Here is a 20,474-nt window from a genome sequence, read left to right as displayed (position 1 = left end):
TGGCACTCCAGATGATCATGAACTACATGGGCTGATGGGAATTGTAGTCCATGAACATCTGGAGTGCCATAGGTTCAGCACCACAGACTTAGGGCATCAGCCAAACTTTCCCACCACTCACTGTGCTTATACAATTTCTGACGATGGACTTGCCCAGCATGCTTTCTGAGCTAAGGCAGAGCCAACACCTTACATGAAATTTACAACATTTGATAAGACACATGGCAGTGAGTAATGCTGACTGTGCAGAGAACATTTAAATTACTTTTAAATGATGGCATTCTCTTTGTGGCATACACAAGGATGCCATTATGTCTTGTTTGGCTAGGGTTGTTGGCCAAGCTTGACAATTGGTGGGAGGGCTGGGGATAGTGTCATGGGGGTGTTTGTGATGTTGCTGATGTTGCCACATTACTTGTCGGTAAAGTGATAAAGGGTAGCTCTAGGAATTGCTGGAAGTCTATGGTAAAACCATAGAGGTTTCTGGCAGTTTCTAGAACTACCCTATATTACTTCTGGGTTTTACCTAGAAGTGACATTGTGACATCATAAAGTTGGCATTTTTTATTTTATTTTTCTTGCTGGAGGGAGGCCTGGCATGCCTAAATTTGGCCCACAGACCCTGAGAATTTTATCCCAATCATTTGGAAAACCAAGGCAAAAGCCAGAAACATGTTGCCTATAGAAATGTTACCTTTTCTTTTCTTTGTCAGAGAAGGTTCCCTGGATAAAGATAAAGTCCCAGCAAATAGCATCCCAATCAGATGGAAATCTAACCTAGATACTGTTTATATGTGCTTTACATTGAAACAATGAAAAAGCAAAAATGAATACCAGCTCCATCCAAACCTGGAGGTAGTGGAATGTGGTGCTGGTGTGGCACCACCCCACCGCCTCTAATAGGACTTTCTGGGGGTTCAGGGAGCTTCGTAAAGCTCCAAAACTCGCCAGCCGTCAGAAAGCCCCATAGGATTTAAAAGACATATGCCTCCAAAAGGGCGGTGTACATCCAAGGGATGGTGCGCTGCACAACTGACCCTAAACCCCGAGCAGGAACCGACTAATGTTGGCTTCACCCCAGGGACGCACCAGCCCACCCTCCTCCCACGCTGGCATCTGGGCAAGACGCCAGCACAGCCTCACAGTGGCCTGAACTTCTGGGTTCAGGGCAGGAAATGCGGCTGCTGGTACATCTGCCCCTGACGTCATATAAGTGCCCTGAGGACAGCGAATGTGCCAGTGCGAGCCTTTTCAGCCCCCCTCCCCCCTTTGGATGTCTTAAAATGAAAATAAAATGAAACGAATGTTTTTCTTACATCTCTCTACTGTGATGTGTTGATTCATTTTTGAAGCAAGTGGTTGCAGAAATCTCTAGCTAGGGCTCATTCCGCACATGCAGAATAATGCACTTTCAAACTGCTTTCAGTGCTCTTTGAAGCTGTGTGGAATAGCAAAATCCACTTGCAAACAGTTGTGAAAGTGGTTTGAAAACGCATTATTTTGCGTGTGCAGAAGGGGTCTAGGATTCACAATGTTTTGTGACACCAAGATTTGTCCTGTAGGACCAATGGTGGTTTTACAGAGACTTGGAAGTGTTTTCAGAGAGAGGTCTCGCTTTCTGTGAGGCATGACACACACAGGGACGAAACCCCTCTTTTCAATCTGGGATGCTGTTTGCTGCCTAAAAATTATTCCTTCACCCCACTCTGCTTCTTTATTCACAGTAACAAGCCAGCATGTGTTTGAAAAACACAGGCTTCCTGGTATAACATGTCATTCTGTCCTCAACTTGAATTGGAAACCTTGGGGGGAAGGGTCAGAGGTGGTGGCTGCCATGACTGTTTGTTACCTTCTCACCTTGCAGGCATGTTTTCCTGGCAGCTGCGTTTGCCTTGGCCCAAAGAGCAATTCCCTCTTGGAAATCAGTTACAGCTGAATAACAACCAGCAGGTTAAAAATAAGAACTGTATCCCCGTGTTGGGTGGCAGAGGGGAGAAGTCAGGGACCTCTCATGGTTGTGCTGAGTATTCCATAAATAGCTTCACCTCTGATCTGCAGTTAATCAGGTTATCATGTTTAAACAAGAATATTCAAGACTGCTGTGGAAAAGGAGGGAGTGAAGAACATATGTGAGACTAAGAACTGAGTAGGGTGAAGTCTACATGGTGTTTGGCATACCTTTTGGGGTTTCTTGGCTGTAGAGTTCTTCCCCTCCCCCCCCCCCCTCAACTGTTATTGAAAAGAGACTGTTTTTCACCTCATAAAAAGTTTCTTGACTTTACTTCTGTTTTATGCCTGGAGCTACTTCTCCTTTTTTGGTTTCATGGTCATTTCACACTGAAAACAGACAAACAAGGGCTTTTCTGCAACCTCAACTTACTTTTGATTTTCTTGGCTTTCAATCCACAAGCAATGGAATCAGTTTGCGCTTGGTTCTTGTATGCATCTGCTGTCCCTCTGCATTTCATAGTTGTGGAGTCAGTTTATTTTCTTCCACGTGTGCCTTAAATAATGAAGATTTTCAAGGGAGGGTGCAGGTTGTCAGGGGTGGTATCACAGCAATCCCTCTCTTTGCACGTGCTTACATTAATATATCGAGATGGCCTTTTTTTAGCACTAAAATAATGATATAGTGTAATGATAGTTTATGCAGGTTCTCTAAATTCCTAGCTTCTGTTTAAAAAGAGAGATATGCCTTTTCCCTTATATCTCTGCAAAGGAAGAAGCTAGAGACTTACTTTTCTTTTTTAATGAAAGGAAGCCAATAACCATTGTTGGAGTATGCCAAAAGAAATGATGGTGGTGGTTGGTGGTTGCTCCATCTTGAGATCAACTGTTAGAGAACCTCAAAATGATTCTCAGTGTTAGTCACCGGTTGAGGTTGGTTATTAATTGGGAAACATCTAAACTGGAATCGACTCAGGCAGATATACTGAGTAGGGTACACTAACAAATCTTGAATGGTCCTTGAAAGATCAATATTTACACATGGATTTCCACATTTGGGGTTCCCTGGAAGTAGATTTATTTGTGACATAAGGGAATGCCAAAGTGGGCAGGACCTTTTATTGCCAGGGGATGCCTTTCAGAAGAGGTAGAATTTATTTTCTGCCTTCCCCCACCAATCGTCCTAGATAGAGCATTGGTGAAGGCCATGAAGGAGAACACCGACTTCATTTTTGGTCACATCAAACTTAGTTCCCTACCCTATTGAATAAACCAGAGGGGATTTGCATTTGCCTAACACAGGTTCCTGACCTTTTAATGATAGGACCTGTTCTCCATCACAACGTAGCACACTTACATCTTACCACCTGGAAACTGCTTCCCAAGATATAGCTTTCCCATCTCAGGTTAATGAAGTGTTAATTCTTGCTAGGAAGCCATCAACATGCTGTACATGTAAGTGGGGACATTTCTTGGCTTGGATGAAATCTAGAGGGGTTCATACTAGATTTTCATTTTTTAATTCATGTTTATCTGCTTGATTTGCAACACAATGGCCTAGTTCATTTCTTGATTTGAGTGCATTAGTAGCTATTTCAGCATATCACTATCCTATGCAAGATCAATCAATATTTTCTCATGAAGTGACCATGAGATTTTTCAACTGTTTGCTTAATTCTTATCTCCCTAGGTCATCAGTTAGTGGTCCCTCTGGGTGGTCTTTACCCAGCTAATGTCATGACCTTTCAAATCATACTTCATTGGCCCTTCTTTCTGTGAAAGTGTGTTTCTTGGTAGCTATTACCTCTGCCAAAAGGGTAAGCAAACTGATAGTCCTCAGGAAGGATCCTCTCCCTTTCTTAAAGATATTTGATTAGAGAGTTGTGTTGACGCCAAGTCTATAATTTTTGCCGAAAGTGTTATCCAAATTCCCTTCTCAGGAAATCATTCCACTAGTTTTCTTTCCTACCCTCAGCACAGATGTAGGGCAAACACTCCATAGTTCAATTTGAGGAGAGCTTTATTGTTTTACTTGAATAGGACACAGTCCTTCAGGAAAGATACTGCACCATTTATTTGTTACTCTAGTACCTCCAAAGGGAAAAGCAATGGCGTATCTAAGGGGACAAGAGGGGACAGATGACCTAGCAGGGAGTCACTGTTTTGTGGCTGTACTTCACTGGCCCAGAAAAGAGCTTCCTCACAGATTGTCTTGTGGTAGGTTATATCCACAATAAAAAAAAAACTGTTACAATCTGCCTTGTCCTTTGATAGTACGTGCACACTGCACAGGAGGACATGCTTCCTCTACTGCTCTTCTCAAAGATGTACTGATGCAAGGGATTTGCAGAGCTACGAAATGATTTTTGGCTGACATGATTATGAAGCATTATGCTGTAGACATGCAGGTTAAAAGAGAAGGTCAATTCTTCAACCATTGTTCCAGTGAGGCAGTTTTGAGAGCTCTTCCAACCTCCTTGGTGAGCAACTTGCTAATATCCCAATGTGGCACTGCACAGAAGACCAAAGATGAAAACTGAGCTGCCCTTGTTGATTGAGTGTCTTCTGTGCAGGCACACATTCCCTCCCACCTGCCCTGCTGTGAGTCCTCATGTTGACATAAATAGGACTTGTGGTGACTCGGACGGAACTGAGGGAAAGGAAGTGCTACTCCCTTGAATCATGTGACTGTTTAGGTGGGAAATGGTGTCAACGGCTCCAAGAGTGGGTCAGTGCCCCTGCTGGAGTTTTAAAGCTAGAAAAATATCTCTCTGCAGGAAGTCTTCACACGCACAGTCCCTATATGTGCCTGCATAGGAGATTCTCAGTGAACATCAAGTTACACAAGTAAATGCAACCCCATTTTTTGGAATTGTGAGCCATGCCCAAAGAAGCTGCTGTCATAATGATTTTTAGCCACCGAGATGTCAATTCTTCTGCTGGATTATTATTTTACGTGATAGGTTGTGTGTCTGTGTCAATTATATAACTGCAATCCTGCTCCCTCAAGGGTGGCGTAGAGTCAAATTCCCACCATCCCTGCTCCCTTAGTTAACCCAGGAGGCAAAGCAGTGTTGTCAGCTCTGAGGGAAGATGTAGTTTGCAGCTTTGGCTTGCCAGGCTTCCCTCTTATGCTGGACCCCTGATTATGCTAGTTGTTTGTAGCTAGAATATTGACTAATGAGTAGTAAATCCAGAACAGTCCACTTAGAAGGCAGTGAAGGTCAAGATGTTCTGCTTCTCATTGAAGTGGTAAACACGCTTCTCAAGACTGAGGGCTGAGGCTCCCATCTCTTATTTCTCCATGCCCCCAGTTGACCTTTGGGTATAAATGAAGTTAATAAATAAAAACTAAATATTCCTCCATAACTGACCCCCAGAATCCCTGCACATAGAAAACTACAATTTCATAGAGAAGGCTAGGCTATGGAGCTTCACTTTATACCAGGGTTGAGTTCAGAAATCTCTTTTTAATTTCACACTGGAGTGTGACACCATGGGAGAGAGGGAACTTTAAGTTTTCTTCCAGTCCTTTTTCTGCCAGTAGAAACAATTGGGGTGCTTTTTGCTTCTTTTCTCTGGATTCACATGCTCTTCCTAGGGCATGTGGAGCCAGAGAAAAGTAAAAATACTTTAGCAGAGTAAATAATCACAGATCCTGCTGGTTAGCTTATAATAAGGTTTATTAAGAAAATAGCTAGGAAAGGGTACATGGATAGAAAACAATAAAACATCCTTTCTAAGCTGAGCCATGTGTTGCTTCTACATTGTGAAAAATGTGACTGAGAGAACAAAGAAAAGGACGTTACTTTTGCAGCTTCTTCTGAACATGCCTATATGACCTGTTACACATCCTATATAGCGGGGGTGTCCAACTCTGGTGCTTCGGATGTTCATGGATTACAATTCCCATCAGCCCGTGCTGGCATGGCCAATTGGAGCTGATGGGAATTGTAGTCCTTGAACATCTGAAGCGCCAGAGTTGGACACCTCTGCTATTTAGCAATAGATTACTTAACCAATGACAATCAGGAGATCTCATTAATGCAGGTTACTACAAACTTCCAGAAGGAACTACACTATTTGTGGCCCCCATAACCACATGCTAATCTAGCTATCTGTTTACTCACAAACAGCATCTTGAACTCTTTCGTGACTGAAGAGCTGACACTCGCATCTACCAACAAAAAGGAACAAAATCTCTCCACCCTTCTGGCTCTGCCATCTCTGTTGGCAAAAGTGCGGAGGGAGACCAGAAGCCCCTTTCCCCGTTTTGCAGTGCCCCCTCACAGCTCCAAGCTGTGATCTCCTGATGTATGTCTGACTATGAGTCAATAAATACAATTCACAAAACTAAAACTGGAAGAGCCAAAGCTAACAAAAAGAAAACTATACCAAGGCTACAGCAAGATAATCACAATAATGTTCACAAGTATATGAAGTGCAAAAGTGCTATATGTTTTTAATATATCTGTGCGTGTGTGTCTACTGAAGCGCAGAAACCACAAAATAGTTATTCTGCATGGAAGAAACTACACACAATTAGTTTTAGCCTGGCTAAAATGGGACTCGTGACAAACACAATAATCTGCCATTAATGATCTGGATAAGAATAGTGTCACCTGAGCAACGCGGGCAAGATGGAATATACATGCTGACTATGTGGTTTTGTTCCATGAAACAGGCATAAAACTTGGAAGCTCATCTTGAATTATGGACTGCTGTTGAATCATGAACATTGTAATGCTCTCCTAGAGGACTTTATGTGAGAATTGCGCAGTATAATCGAATGTTTATGGTGTGCCTTTGGAGATTCTTGAGTCTGATGTTGATGAGTTGATGCATGTTGGGCATATCGTGTATTTGAGCCCTTGATCTTTGAAATTCTGGCAACCATTTTGGTGAATCCGCTGCAGGAACTGAAATTACTTTCACTGTTCAGAAGTGGTAGCTTTCTACACCTCACTTGTCTTTTGCACTCACCTATCTGTAAAATGGGAATAGTAGTTCTGTAAAACATTCTTTCTCTAACCCAGTTCAGTCAATTAAGCTGAGTTCTTGTCCTCGTCACCCAATACTTCCAAAGGATGCAACATGATCAGGAATGCTTTATGCCTAATAAAGGTTTACTGTACTGTACGGATCAGGAATGCAAGACTCTAAAGCTGTGGTGCTGGGGGGGGGGGGGTCACTTACTTCGTTTACTGGGCAACAAATGAAGTAGTCAAGGTTTACAAATGGGCACAAATAAATTAGAGGTGGGGGAAGAACCCCTTTTTGAAGATGCATCTGGGTTTACTATTTCAGTTCCTAACGCCAGCCTAAGCAGTGCAACAGTCAGCGGGATAGAAACAAAAAGGCAGTTCCGACATTGCTGTAACTAGTTGAATATTACATTTCAACCCAGATGAGGAGGGTAAAAAAATCTAATCTTCAACATGTTTTAGTGAAACCCAATTATGCTCTTGGCATCCTCTCAGACGTGGCATTTTTTTTTTTTGCAAAAGAAGGCATTGAGCCAATGACACTGGTAACCAAAGAGAAGCTGAGAAGAAAAAGAACCCCAGTTTATATCTTTTATAAAATGTCTCCACATGCTTTCAGAAAGGGCTGCTTGGCAGGACATTTTATTTTTACCACAGTCCTGGCCCAGTCTAGAGAGAGATCATTAAAGGGGCAACGAGATATTAACATTTCTCAATGTTTAGCTTCTTTTGGCCGGCCTTCTGCCAGAAGCCAATACATTAGTTTGCTGGTGGAGCTGTTCATTTTCTTCATGGCCTTGTGATCTCCTGTGCTTTGGGCCAAATGGCCAAAAAACAGCGTTGGGTTTATTTTTTCAGAACCTTGTTGCTAAAAAGAGGAATTGTTACGAACAGAGGGAAATGGAAGAAGAATGCTGAATGAACCCAGAAGGGAGCAGGAGCACAGTGTTAGAAGAAAGCATAGAAACTTCTTGGGAAAACTAGAGGTCCAAGTGAAGTTTCTTATTTTGTGCCCAGAGCATCTGATAGAAAATTAAAATTTTCTGGTTTTCATTGCAATCTGTTGTTTTATAACCTCTTCCCCAAGCATTGTATAAGAACAAATATTGCAGTATTGCGCATGGGAGATAAGTGTATGTTTCTAAGAGCCAGTTCACACAGTTGTTGGGAAATGCTGTGATGCAAAATGGATTCATACAATTTGCCTTGCCCTTATTCTGGTCACTAGCTGAATCAACTATGTAGTTGTTGCAACATATATGGAAAGATTGGTACAGTGGAGTTTATAAAAGCTGGTAGGCTAGTGATGTGGTAAAATGTGTCCTTATGGTGAAAAATGAGGATTAGGCCCAGAAAATTACGATTAGGCTCAGAAAAGGCTGTCATGTATGGGCAACTTTCTGCTCAAGGCAGATGTCTGTCTGTCTCTTTCTGTCTGTCTCTTTCATACACACATACAAAAAGGTGTCACTGTTTAACATCTTAGCAGAGGTTAGGGTGTTTTACCTGGCTTCACCCAGAAGGGCTTAATGAAAAATGGACTGGCTGATTGCGACCCCAGAGTACTAGTTTGTCAGAGGAGATGAAAGCATCTTCAAATTCATTGTACTTTGTTATTCTATGTAAGCTGCCTTGGGGTCCCTCCAGATCAAAAGGAGAAGCAGCAATAAACAGGCCATTCAGATCCAGAAGACCGGCCAAAAGAAAGCATTTGCTTTTAGACTTGAAATTTAACTTGAAGGGAAGATCTGCTATGACAAGAAAATTTGCATTTGTTTCAGAAATTATACTTACCTGGCAGGGGAGACACCTTGATCACTTATGTCTTTCAGAAATTCGACTTGCTTCTGCTTTGACTCTTGTGAATGATATTAGATTTTGGAATTTAAAAAGCACTGGGCCAAACATTAAATACAGTAGCACTACATTTATTGATTTCATGAAGTCTTATGGACAATTTTTAAATATCTCTCAAAACTGAGGCAATTCAGGAAGCTATCTTATAGTTTTTCTGAATAGCACTAATTTTATTCAATTTCACTTATTCCCAACCAAGTAGTATTAGGATTACAGCCTCATTATTTTATTTATTTTGTTTGTTTCAAGTCTGCCTTTCTTGTGAAGATTTGAGGCAAACTACAACTAAAAGCACTAATCCAGACAATGAAGGCATGCATTAATCAGAGATGCACCAATTAGAGATCGCTTAGAGAACATAATTTCATTCATTCATTCATTTGCTTCATTTTTCTCCAGTGGGGCCAAAGCAACATACATTACTCTCTACTTCTGTTCTTCTGGTGTACCGGTCGCCTAGCGCACCGAGGGACAGCCTGTCGCGGTTGCTGGAGGTGGTGTCGGACTGGGCGTTGCGGTTCCCCAGACTTATTGTATTGGGTGACTTCAACGCCCATGTCGACGCCGCCTCATGTATAGTGGCCGCGGACCTAGTGTCATCCATGGCGACGCTAGGCCTCTCCTTAATAAACTCCGGTCCCACCCATGAGGCCGGGCACACGCTGGATTTGGTCTTCGGGTCGGGGATAAACCTGGTCGTATCCTCTACTGACAGAGTGCCATGGTCCGACCATTATGCCTTGAAGGTCCGGGTGGACTTGCCACAACGCCCCCGTCTAGGCGACGGGCTGATTTATGCCCGCCCGCGGAGACTCATGGATCCACTTGGTTTCCTGAATGCTCTGCGGGACCCTGAACCCGCCGGCACACTCGATGAGCAGGTGGAGGACTGGAACGCCCGGCTCTCCGATGCCATCAATGCTGTTGCCCCCCGGCGTCCTCTTCCCCGCTCTCGGCGCTCTCCGTGGTATATGGAGGAGTTGCGTCAGATGAAAGCAGCGGGGTCTTAGGCGACTAGGCGAGCATGGAAATCTCAGCGACGAAGCTGCGCGAACACCTTATAGGGCGTTTATGAGAGCCTATGAGATGGGGACGAAAGAAGCGAAGAGGGTCTTCTTCTCCTCCTCACTGGCATCAGCTAGCTCCCGCCCGGCTCAATTGTTCCGTATAATTGGTCGTTGACCTCCCTGTCAGAGAGGTCCTCAAACTCTCAGTTGGATATTAGCTGTGAGGCCTTTATGAGCTTTTTTGCGGATAAGGTTGCGTCACTCCGCCATGACCTTCCACCTACATTGGCTACAATTAGTGAACTGGAGACTCCCTTGCCGTCTTCAGGCCCTTGTTTGGCCCAGTTTTCCCTGCTCCGTGAAGCCGCTGTCGACAGGACCTTAGCTGCTGTTAGACCTACTACCTGTCCTCTGGATCCGTGCCCGTCTTGGCTTGTGAAAGCCTGCCGAGCGGAGCTACGGCCCCATCTGTTGAGCATTGTCAACAACTCCCTTGCGCAACGAGTTTTCCCGGATGGGCTGAAGGAGGCAGTGGTCCACCCACTCTTAAAAAGACCATCATTAGATCCTGGAGATCTGGCCAATTACCGCCCCGTCTCGAATCTTTCATTTCTGGGGAAGGTAATTGAGAGAGTGGTGTTGGAGCAGCTTCAAGGTTTCCTGGATGACGCATCGGCTTTTGACCCCTTCCAGTCCGGCTTCCGTGCTGGGCATGGGACGGAGACTGTTCTCGTCGCCGTCACAGATACGCTCCATATGCAGCTTGACCAAGGCGGATCAGCGCTGCTGGTATTGTTAGACCTTACCGCAGCGTTTGATGTGGTCGACCACGACCTTTTGGCCCACCGCCTGGCTGCCTCTGGAGTGCGGGGCATTGTCCTTCAATGGATTGCCTCGTTTCTCCGGGGGCAGACTCAGCAAGTGAGGTGCGGGGCTGAGGCCTCCAGGAAGTGCCCGCTTCATTGCGGTGTACCCCAGGGGGCATTGCTATCCCCGCTGTTATTTAACATCTACATGCGACCCCTTGCTCAGCTGGTACGGAGTTTTGGGCTGTCCTGTCATCAGTATGCAGATGACACTCAGCTCATTCTGTTGATGGAGAACAGCCACCGCCCCTGCTTGGCTCTACAGCATTGTTTGGAAGCGGTTGCTGGTTGGTTGCGACAGAGCAGGTTAAAACTGAATCCATCGAAGGCGGAGATCCTCTGGCTGGGCGGCGAGGGGAGAGGGGGATGTTTCAGCGCCCGGTGTGGGAGGGGTCACATTGACACCGACCCTCCGTACGCAACCTGGGGGTCCACCTGGATTCGTCTCTATCAATGGAGACCCAGGTGGCCCATATAACCAGGGTTGCTTTTTTCCACCTCCGTCAGGCCCAGCGGTTGGCCCCTTTCTCTCCCAGACCGACCTGGCCACAGTGATCCATGCAACGGTCATCTCCAGATTAGACTATTGTAACTTCGCTCTGGCGGGCCTTCCCTTGCGTTTGATTCGGAGGTTAAAACTGGTCCAAAATGCAGCTGCGCTGTTTGCTCGCAGGTATTGCCATCTGGGATCACATCCAGCCTGTGCTCGCCAGCTGCATTGGCTTCCAGTAGAGTTCGAATCATCTTCAAGGTGTTGGTACTGACCTTTAAGGCCTTACAGCGGCCTGGGACCTTCGTATCTTCGGGACCGCATCACCCCACACGTCCCAACACGGCCTCTTCGCTCAGCAGAGGCCAATCTACTGGTGGTCCCTGGCCCCTTGATGATACGGCTGGCCTCCACGCGGGCCAGGGCCTTTACAGCCCTGGCCCCAGCCTGGTGGAACGCTCTTCCACCAGCTGTCCGGGCCCTGCAGGACCTTATGGAATTTCACAGGGCCTGTAAGACGGAGCTGTTCCGCCGGGCTTTTGGAGGTACCAGCCGTTGATGGTGCCCCCCCCCCATGGCCATACATCTGGGCCTTATCATCTTGGGATTGCTGTCCTTCCCTCCGGCAAGAGGGTTTGAAATTGAGACTGCGGACGCCATTCTATGAATTAATTTAACTATTATAGTTAGTTTCCTATTTTACTGCTGCTTTTAAAGGTTTTAGCTGTTTTTAGCTGTACACGGTGGTTACTGTGTTGTACACCGCCCAGAGCCCCTAGGGGATGGGGCGGTCTAAAAATCTGAAAAATAAATAAATAAATAAATAAATAAATAAATAAATAAATAAATACTTTATCCTTGCAACAACTTTGTGGAGTGGGTTTGGCTGAGAGTGTAACTGGTCCAAGACACCGACCAAGCTTTCATGACAGAGAAGGAATTTGGACTTCCTCTCACCCCCCCCCACTCCCATTCGAGAGCAAACATTGGAGGAGAAATTAACTTTCAGGGTATCTTTAGGAGACTCTCCTAATGATACCACCCAGGTTTGGTGAAGTTTGGTTCAGGGGGTCCAAAGTTATGGACCCTCAAAGGTGTAGCCCCCATCTCCTATTAGCTCCCATTGGAAACAATGGGGGATGGGGCACCCCCTTTGTGAGTCCATAGCTTTAGACCCCCTGGACCAAACTTCACAAAAACTGGGTGGTATTAATAAGAGACTCAGGAGGGGCGGAGCTTCAGACATGAATGGGGGAGTTGAACCCGAGAAAAAAAACCCCTTACCTACGTCCTTAGCACTGGGAGGAGGGTGACTACCTGAGCTTGGGAGGGTTTATGAGGCCCACAAATCAGTTGGAGCAACCCCCCAGGCTTGCCAGGCCAGATAGTGGGGAGGGGATGTACAGGGGGCTTGAAGGCCTGATAAGCCCTGTAAAGGGACCGAATGTTGTCACCTCTGTTCTACCCAATAGCAGTCACTATGCATCGTTGCACAGTAGGGAACCTGTAACAATTTGTGAAAGGCATCTTGTTTTCCCCTGTATCACTATCCTCACTGGATGTCCTCTTTCCCTCCTACTAGCAATCCGTGTATCTTCATACTTCTTTGGTTACTTATCTCCTTCCCACTCACTAATCAACTTCATAATTTTTGCCCCCTTTCCCAGGCATTAATTTTAGTTACTTCATTTAATTACTTTCCCTACAATGGAGATACCAAGCAGTTTATATTGTGGAGATGGAGTAGAATGTCTATAAATTGTATTTGATCAAGAAATATGGATGTTGAATGAACCAAAGATTTGAAGAATCAAAATGGGGTTTCTGTATAACAGACCAGCAGGACTGCATTTTAGCAGCAGGTCAAAAGGCATGTTAGAAGCTTGTCAGTGATTATGCAGGCAAGCAAAGATAAACATCTTTAAGATCTTGTCACTAAAGGGCCAACGTGACAGCAGACATATACTTTATAACTTTGTTTTTGGGTTAGAACTAGCTATTTGAATAACAAAATCATAAAACAAATCAGAGGTTAGAAATGAATGTGATTAGTTAATAGGAAAAAGTGTTTTTCTATATATGTTAAATGAACACAGAAATGATAATGAGAGATTCATATTTACTGGTATTTCACTATAATTCTACTGCATTGAAATCGAAGGGAATAATTGTGTTAAAATCAATGTTTGTATAAAGTTAAAGTTAAAATCATTTCAAACTGGGAGAAGGGAAGTTTTATGATCTTTAAGAATGTCAAACCTGCATAGCCTGAGGAAATATCTCTCTGAAGGAGCAAACTTAGAAAACAGGTTATTCTTGGAAACTAGAAAAGCAAGACAACAGGTTAGTTTTATTGCAGCCGTTTGCATATGGGCAGAGGGACGTGAGAAACAGCATGCAGCGTTTGAATAACAGAAGGAATGTGACACGTAGAATAGAGGCTGTCTTAATGTGACAAGGAGACAGAACTATCCAATGGGATTTTAAGGTTCATGCTTATAGCACATGAAAGTTATGGATCATGTACGTGGATCTAAAGGGGATGATTGTATGACGTATGTATTCATTGTATCTATAAAGACTAAGGTCTTTCCTATGGTGGGCGAGTTTCTCAGTTGAGAGCACCCAGAAGGAGGGGGGTGTCTCTTTCGAGAGCACCCAGGGAGAGTTTACCTTCTGTCAGAGATCTTATGTTCTTTGCTATATTCTGTTAAGTAAAAACTGTCTGTTTCTGATGTCAGATGTCTTTTGCTTTTTTGGGAAGTTTGTTTCTAACATATCTTTTCTCAAACCAGCTGCGTAGGCCGGACTTGAGTTCTGGCCTCACAATATCATTTTATCCTCACTACAACACTGTGAGCAGAAACACAATGAGAGGCTGTTTCTGCACGGGCATTTAAAGGCGGCCTGGAGACGGCAAAAATGCCATCTCCAGGCCGCCATTTCCACAGGGGGCGCACCTGCATCGCAGCCGCGCCGCCTGATCGCCGCCTGATCGTCGCGAAGCCGGCGTTTCCCCAGTGCGCTCAGAAGTGCACTTGTTGGGGAAACGCCACCTTGAAGCCGCTGCCGAGCGAACGGCAGCGGCTTCAAGACACCTCCCCCCCACTCCCTCCTGGCACTTACCTTGTCCCCGGGCCTCCGGCGTGTCGCCGAGGCCTGGGGACACGCCCCCCGCCCTGCGCCGCTGGAGCAGGTGCGCAGGGCCGGGGAGGGCGTGTCCCCAGGCCTCGGCGACGTGCCGGAGGCCCGGGGACACGCCGGGTCGGCCGGGCGCCAGTGCTCCGCAGCACCGGCGTCCCGGCTCTTTCCAGGACCGTCCATGCGGACGGTCCCAGCGTCGCGAAATGCGCCGACCTAGCTGCTTCCGCCTCCGTGTGGAAACGGCCAGAGTGAAAAATCCTAGAAAGTGTATGTTTCTTAATGCTACAGGCACTCATTGGTCATTTTAGAATTTTTGCCCCCCCCCTTTTTTTTTTAAGATTTCAGATTTTGCTGCAAACCAAGGGTGTTTTGTCTATCCATGGCTCCAGTTTCCAAATTTAAGCATTGTCAGATCTGACCAGGTTAAGAATTAGATATATAGATTATAAGTCTTTTAAAAAACAGAGACAGCTGTTTTGAACACATGGCTATGACTGTGTACAATTTCACTCAAACACTGTTCTTATGGTAGCAGCAGCCAGCAGTTCAAAATATTTGCTGTTTCCTAGAACACAAAAATGTGAGTATGTGTGTCTGTGCAAAATCCTGATCTCTGCTACTAATTAGAGTAAGTGGCTGGTGCCTGCAGCTGATACAAAAACAGCAGGGGAAAGGGAGGACTGCTGATCAGTCCGCTTTCTCTCATCAATCTTACCAAGAGCCAAAGACATATGGAAAATAGTTTTTTTCCTCTATCAATGCAAAGCAATTTTCATACTTTTCTATGAATGATCACTTCCTAACACCTTAGCGGTTTTCATTGCCTGTTGAATAATATCTTGGTTTTGGCTTCTTTAACTCCCATCAGCTTTTCGTAACAGATTTGCTTTTGGACTGATAGCAAGATTGTTGGAAGTTTATGCCCCTTCTGCTTCCTGGTCTGTTTTCCACAACATTGCTTAATATTGAGGACAGCTGGCACAAATGTGATTTCCTGGCTTATCTTCTCCTAGAAGCCCCGCGTTGCCCTGCAAAATGCCAGCCTCGTTTCTTCTGTGTAGTTTTGTGATGCAGACATTTCCAGTCCACCTCAAGGAGAGCCAGATTTGATGCAAACATATTCAACACTTTGCGTAGAAAAATGTATTATTGTGCACATTTTTTCAACATTAGAATGTTTCTAAGAAAGCTTTTTGAGGAACCAGCTTTTTTGCAAAGAGAGCATTAGTAATTTTACTACCCTCTGTTCACAGGTGTTTGTTTACAGATTGATCTGGAGTAGTAGGGCCAGTGAGTAGAATTGCCAATGCCTAGGTGGGGCCTGAAGATCTCCTGGAATTACAGGTGACCTTCAGGCAATATAGGTCAGTTACCCTGGGGGTGGGGGAAATGGCTGCTTTGGAGGATGGACTCTATAATATTAGATCCCTGCTGAATTTCCACCCTTCCTCAAACTCTGCGCTTCACAGACTCCACTCTCAAACCTCCAGGAATTTCCCAAGCTGGATCTGGCAGCCCTATCAGCAAGCTCCCTACCAAACAGTGCTACTAGTCATTAATTATTCCAAAGTGCAGACAGTTCCTTCCTGCCAGCCACTTGCAAAATTCAGACTTTCAGAATTTTACCTTTGCTGGTTATTTTTACAACTGCCAAAGTATGTTCCATTCAGCCCTTATATGTGTACGACTAAGAAGCTAGCAGACTGTTAATCATTTTTAGCTGTTAAACAGCTTAGAGTAGACACATGCAGCCTCAGAGGTTAACCTGCCGTCTCATAATGCAGCAATATAATTTTGTATGTTCAAGGCAGATTAGTAATTTATGGCCAGATCTTGTACCCATTTTAGTATGTAAAGTGCCATCAATCACCTTCATTTGAGACAGAAGCACTTACCTGATGGCCATGAGGACAACTTGCCCTCTGTCCCTATGAAGGACTCCTGGACCTTCTGGAGTATACTTGCCAACCCTCCAAGGAAACCCTCAGTTTGAGAAATGCTCCTATAGTCCTTTAAAGTTTATCTCACAAAAAGTTTGTAAAGCCAAATATTATTTAGCATTGTAAAACACAGGAAAGTTGGGGCACAAATATAAACTAGCCTTCCAGCATGACCATCAATAGATTTAAAAACCAGGTTGACACCAGAGCCTTTCAGTTGGCATAATTCTTTTCATTTGCTACCTGTGTGTGCCAACTGTGGGAGAAGGGCAGAAATGTGCTCTTAAGTAGCATGCAAGAATTCTGTTGTGGAATTTAATATCATTCAGTTTTGATTAGGGCTTAATTCCAGGCAAGTCTACATAGAACTGCAGCATTAACAGTGCAGTCCTAAACTCAGTTACACCCTTCTAAACAAATTGACTTCAATGGATTTAGGAAAGTATGACTATATTTAGGACTGTCCTGTCAGCCTTTTAAGATGCCACAAGGCTTTTTGTTGTTGGTAGAGTAGGAGGTATTGTCTGAATGTTTTAAACTTTTCATAAGCTTTGGTCTTTTCATGTCATTTTATGGCAATTCACTATTTTAACTTTACTTTCTATTATTTTTAACAAAGCTTAAGATGTAAGCACTGACTCACTTAACTATGTACAGGAAAACCCCAGGTTAATTGATTATTGCTAAATAAAGTCCAAAGGGTGACAGATTTTGGCCAAAAATAAGGATGTCAAACCTTCCCCTTGAAGTTCTTGGTCCAAACTTCTTCATGTGGTGAAGAGTATAATAATGTTGTTTTCTTGAAATCTGTGTGTGGCAATCTTGACAGCAAAGAATTGTAATTATCCATGCCTGTGGCTTAGTTTTCTATTTGATCCTACATCGACAGCGGAAAAGAATAAAGGCAAAGGAGATAACACAGTTTTTTGTTCCACAGTATTAGAGGTTGTGATTTTGACATGAGAAAAACATAGCTTCTGAGAATCTGGAACTCTTTAAGAGAGATTAAGACGAGATGTTTGATTGCAGTGGAGATTGGAAGCATGGTAATGAGATATTCTGGCTTTGAATTGTGAATAGCTGGAGATTAGCACAGATGGGGCTTTCAAGCTGTGTGTTTGTTACAAATGTGGTAAGAGAGGTTGATTTGCACGTACAGTGAGCTTGGCATGAGGCATGTTGAGTTGTAGAAAACCTGTAAAGCAGACTGCAACAAGGAAATTAAGCTAGTTCTCAGAGACAGTTTGCTTTTCAGAGTACCAAATGCAGCAGAAAAGAGCGATGTCTCAGAGGCGTACTGAGGGGGGGAGGTGCCTGAGGGCAACACCTGCTCAGGATGCCGCCCCCCCCCCTCCCCGCGCCCCATTTACCTTAGCCAACGAGGCCAGGCCTGGCAGCAGGCGACTCAAGCAGGTGCTGCGGCCACAGGATGGCTCCTGCTTGAAAGCCAGCCTTCCTGTCAGCAGGGAGGCTGGGGAGGGCAGAAGTTGGCCTCAGGTGCCTGCCTGAGCCACTTGCTGTTGAGCCGTGGCTATTGAACCGTGGCTGCAGGCCGGCTCTAGCCCAAGAGCCAGCCTGCAACCACAGCTCACAACTCAGGCAGGTATCTGCCAGCTCCTGCCTCCTGTTGGCAGGGAGGCTGGGGAGTGCAGGAGCTGGTCTGTGGCTGCGGTGCCCACCTGAGAAGCACAGATGGAACTGTCGGGTGCTGGCCAGGTCCCACAAGGCCCCGGCCAGTGCTCGGTGCCTCCCCCAGTGATCAAATGGCATGTGCCTGGGGACATGGGATACCCCATGTCCCCATGAGCGGTACGCCACTGTGGTGTCTACATGGGAGCACATCCAAGCATGACATTTTAGCACCAAAGTTAGGTCAACTGAACTGAACTGAACCAAAGTTAGATCAACTTCCCTTTGTCTCTTGCATCTTTCATATTCCAGTGGAGAACAAATAATAATCTCAGAATGTGTCACATGCGCTATCTCAGTTAGCCTCACTGAAACAAAATCACTAAAGTAAGCCGAATACAGAGGACTGAGACCAGGGTCCAACTGGTCCAACTTCATTTTCCTACAAAAAAAAATCCACTTATAGCTTGTTCTTCTACAAACAAAACAATGACACTCTTGTTTCTGCAAATTTTATATCTCTTGTCTACTATCAACATGACATGGAACTCCATAAATGTGGGAAAGTGGCAAAGATACAAAAAACTGTCATATAGATCATGTTTCTGTTGATATAATCTCCCTCCTCCATCCCTTTTTTGCTTTCCCCATGGACATTTCCTCCCCCACTCCTAGCCACTGTTATCTGTACAACACGTCAGAGTCCACCACAATAAGCTTCTACTATTTCTTCCTTGATAGCCCATCTTCTTCATAACCATATCTATTAGCTCCATGTCTGTGCTCTCCACTGAAACTCCTTAGCCCTCTCCTTCATCATACAATTTTGTGATAATCCATAGGTATCCTTGATTTCCATTAGTGGCCGCCATATTTAGTATACCAATGATGATCAGATAACACATTGTGGGTGTTATTATGTAATTATGGTGCATGGTTAATCCTTCTCATTGTCCCAACTCTGAGCAAGGTAGGGGAGCAGGGAACACTATCCCATAGTGGAGTAAACTAGACCAACATTTGCTTTTTGGCTTTGGTGGTTTCAGATCAAAATGGGATGCAGTAACCTTTGTTTCTCCAAGAAGTTGCACTGTGGTCTTCTGGCAACCAGCAGTGTGACACCCCTTGTCCAGCAAGCAAGCCTTTGAATAATTCAAGGATTTATCTTTTGCCTATCTGCCACTTCTATTCAACTGGCTGATGTTGTTGAATTTTATGAAACATGTGTTTGGGATCTGTTATAAGCCCATGGAAAGAATCATGCCTTGCACTGGATATGTTAGCATAGTATTCACTTTACAACCAGAGTTCTTCCAGAGTTTCCATTATAAACCCAGAGTTTTCAATGGTTTTAAGCTAAGCTAATAACACTTTTCAAAAATAAAAATTATATCTGAAACTTGGTTAACTGAACTTTTGAAAATATGTTTAATGTTAAACCTATGAAAACTATTCTTGCCAACCATAAAACAATGGTTACTGAAAAACAAAAGGCAGAGAATTAAGGGCTTTTTTGATGTTTTCCCCTCTCCTTTAAGGCTCTGTCTTCTCTATGGTGGGCTGTTTCTTGAAAAACTGTTGTGTAACGGCAGGAGTTTTCCAAGCTCCATTCTACATCCAAAAAGCGGGTTATATGGTTTCCAATGAATCATCCTAGCCTGGCGAAGCTCCCGTAGACTGTACCGTAGGAGATGCTTGTTATTCAGTTCCCTGTTAAAGTGGCACCAAACTATACGGCAAACCCTACAGAGCTTCATGAAGGGGCTTCCAAAACTGCCTGGGGCTGGGTTCTGAGTCAGTGCCAGTCACCACAGAGCCCTTATGCTTTCCAAGAAACATTACTGTGTACATGTTCTAATTCCACACAGATGGCAGCTACCAGGTCCATATAGGCCAAAGCCTCAAGTAACACAGGTCCCAAAGCAATTTGAATCTTACCTTTACCATACGTAAAAGGTCATGTGATTCAGCCTCAAGTTGGTTTTGCATGTGTTATGGTGCACTGCAGTGGTGGGTACCAACCTTGTGACCACTGCAGCAGAGGTTTAGGTAGTAGCTCACCATCACCAATATCCCATTTCAACTCTTCGTGGCCAGATTGTCCAGGGCCTGGGGAATAATGAACTAAGACACATCAGTGAAATAGTCAAAATGCAAATTGGTACATTGGGATAACTGGGGGCGGGGGGAGGTGAGAGAGAGAATCAACTTGTGTTATCTGTGACCAGTTAGATTACAAATGAACATTTGCTCAAAGCAAGACATAGCAAAGTCTACCTAAGATTATGACAAATCTTCATCGATAATGTAATGAAACCCAGAGTGGTCGATATTTATGAAACAGATCTGGTGAATTTGTGATTTTCTTATTTCCTTAATAACAACCAGGATTAGAGGAAGGTCATTCTGATTAGGAAATTGAGGATGGTGGGCCGGATTACTGGCCCCAACACTTGGTTATCTTGCTCCAGCTCTGATTTTTTTTCCTAGTCTCCCCTCCAAACTATCATTCTTAAAAAGGGAGATCACCAGATGTTGATAAAGGGGGGGGGGGATCTGTACTGAAGCTTTCTGTTGCTCCTAGTGTAGTAAAGTGAGTGCGAAAACCA

At 44.5% G+C, this 20,474-nt stretch overlaps 1 protein-coding gene across 1 annotated transcript in view; it reads left to right on the top strand.

The window, feature by feature from the left end:
* COL8A2 (collagen type VIII alpha 2 chain) overlaps positions 1–20,474 on the top strand; it is a 171,070-nt gene that overhangs the window by 58,910 nt on the left and 91,686 nt on the right. The gene's annotated exons all lie outside the window — the stretch shown is intronic.

The sequence above is a fragment of the Sphaerodactylus townsendi genome, linkage group LG06 (assembly GCF_021028975.2).
Source record: "Sphaerodactylus townsendi isolate TG3544 linkage group LG06, MPM_Stown_v2.3, whole genome shotgun sequence".
Classification (NCBI taxonomy): domain Eukaryota; kingdom Metazoa; phylum Chordata; class Lepidosauria; order Squamata; family Sphaerodactylidae; genus Sphaerodactylus; species Sphaerodactylus townsendi.
The sequence above is the reverse complement of the archived record's forward strand: the minus strand, read 5'-3'. Positions and strand labels throughout refer to the sequence as shown.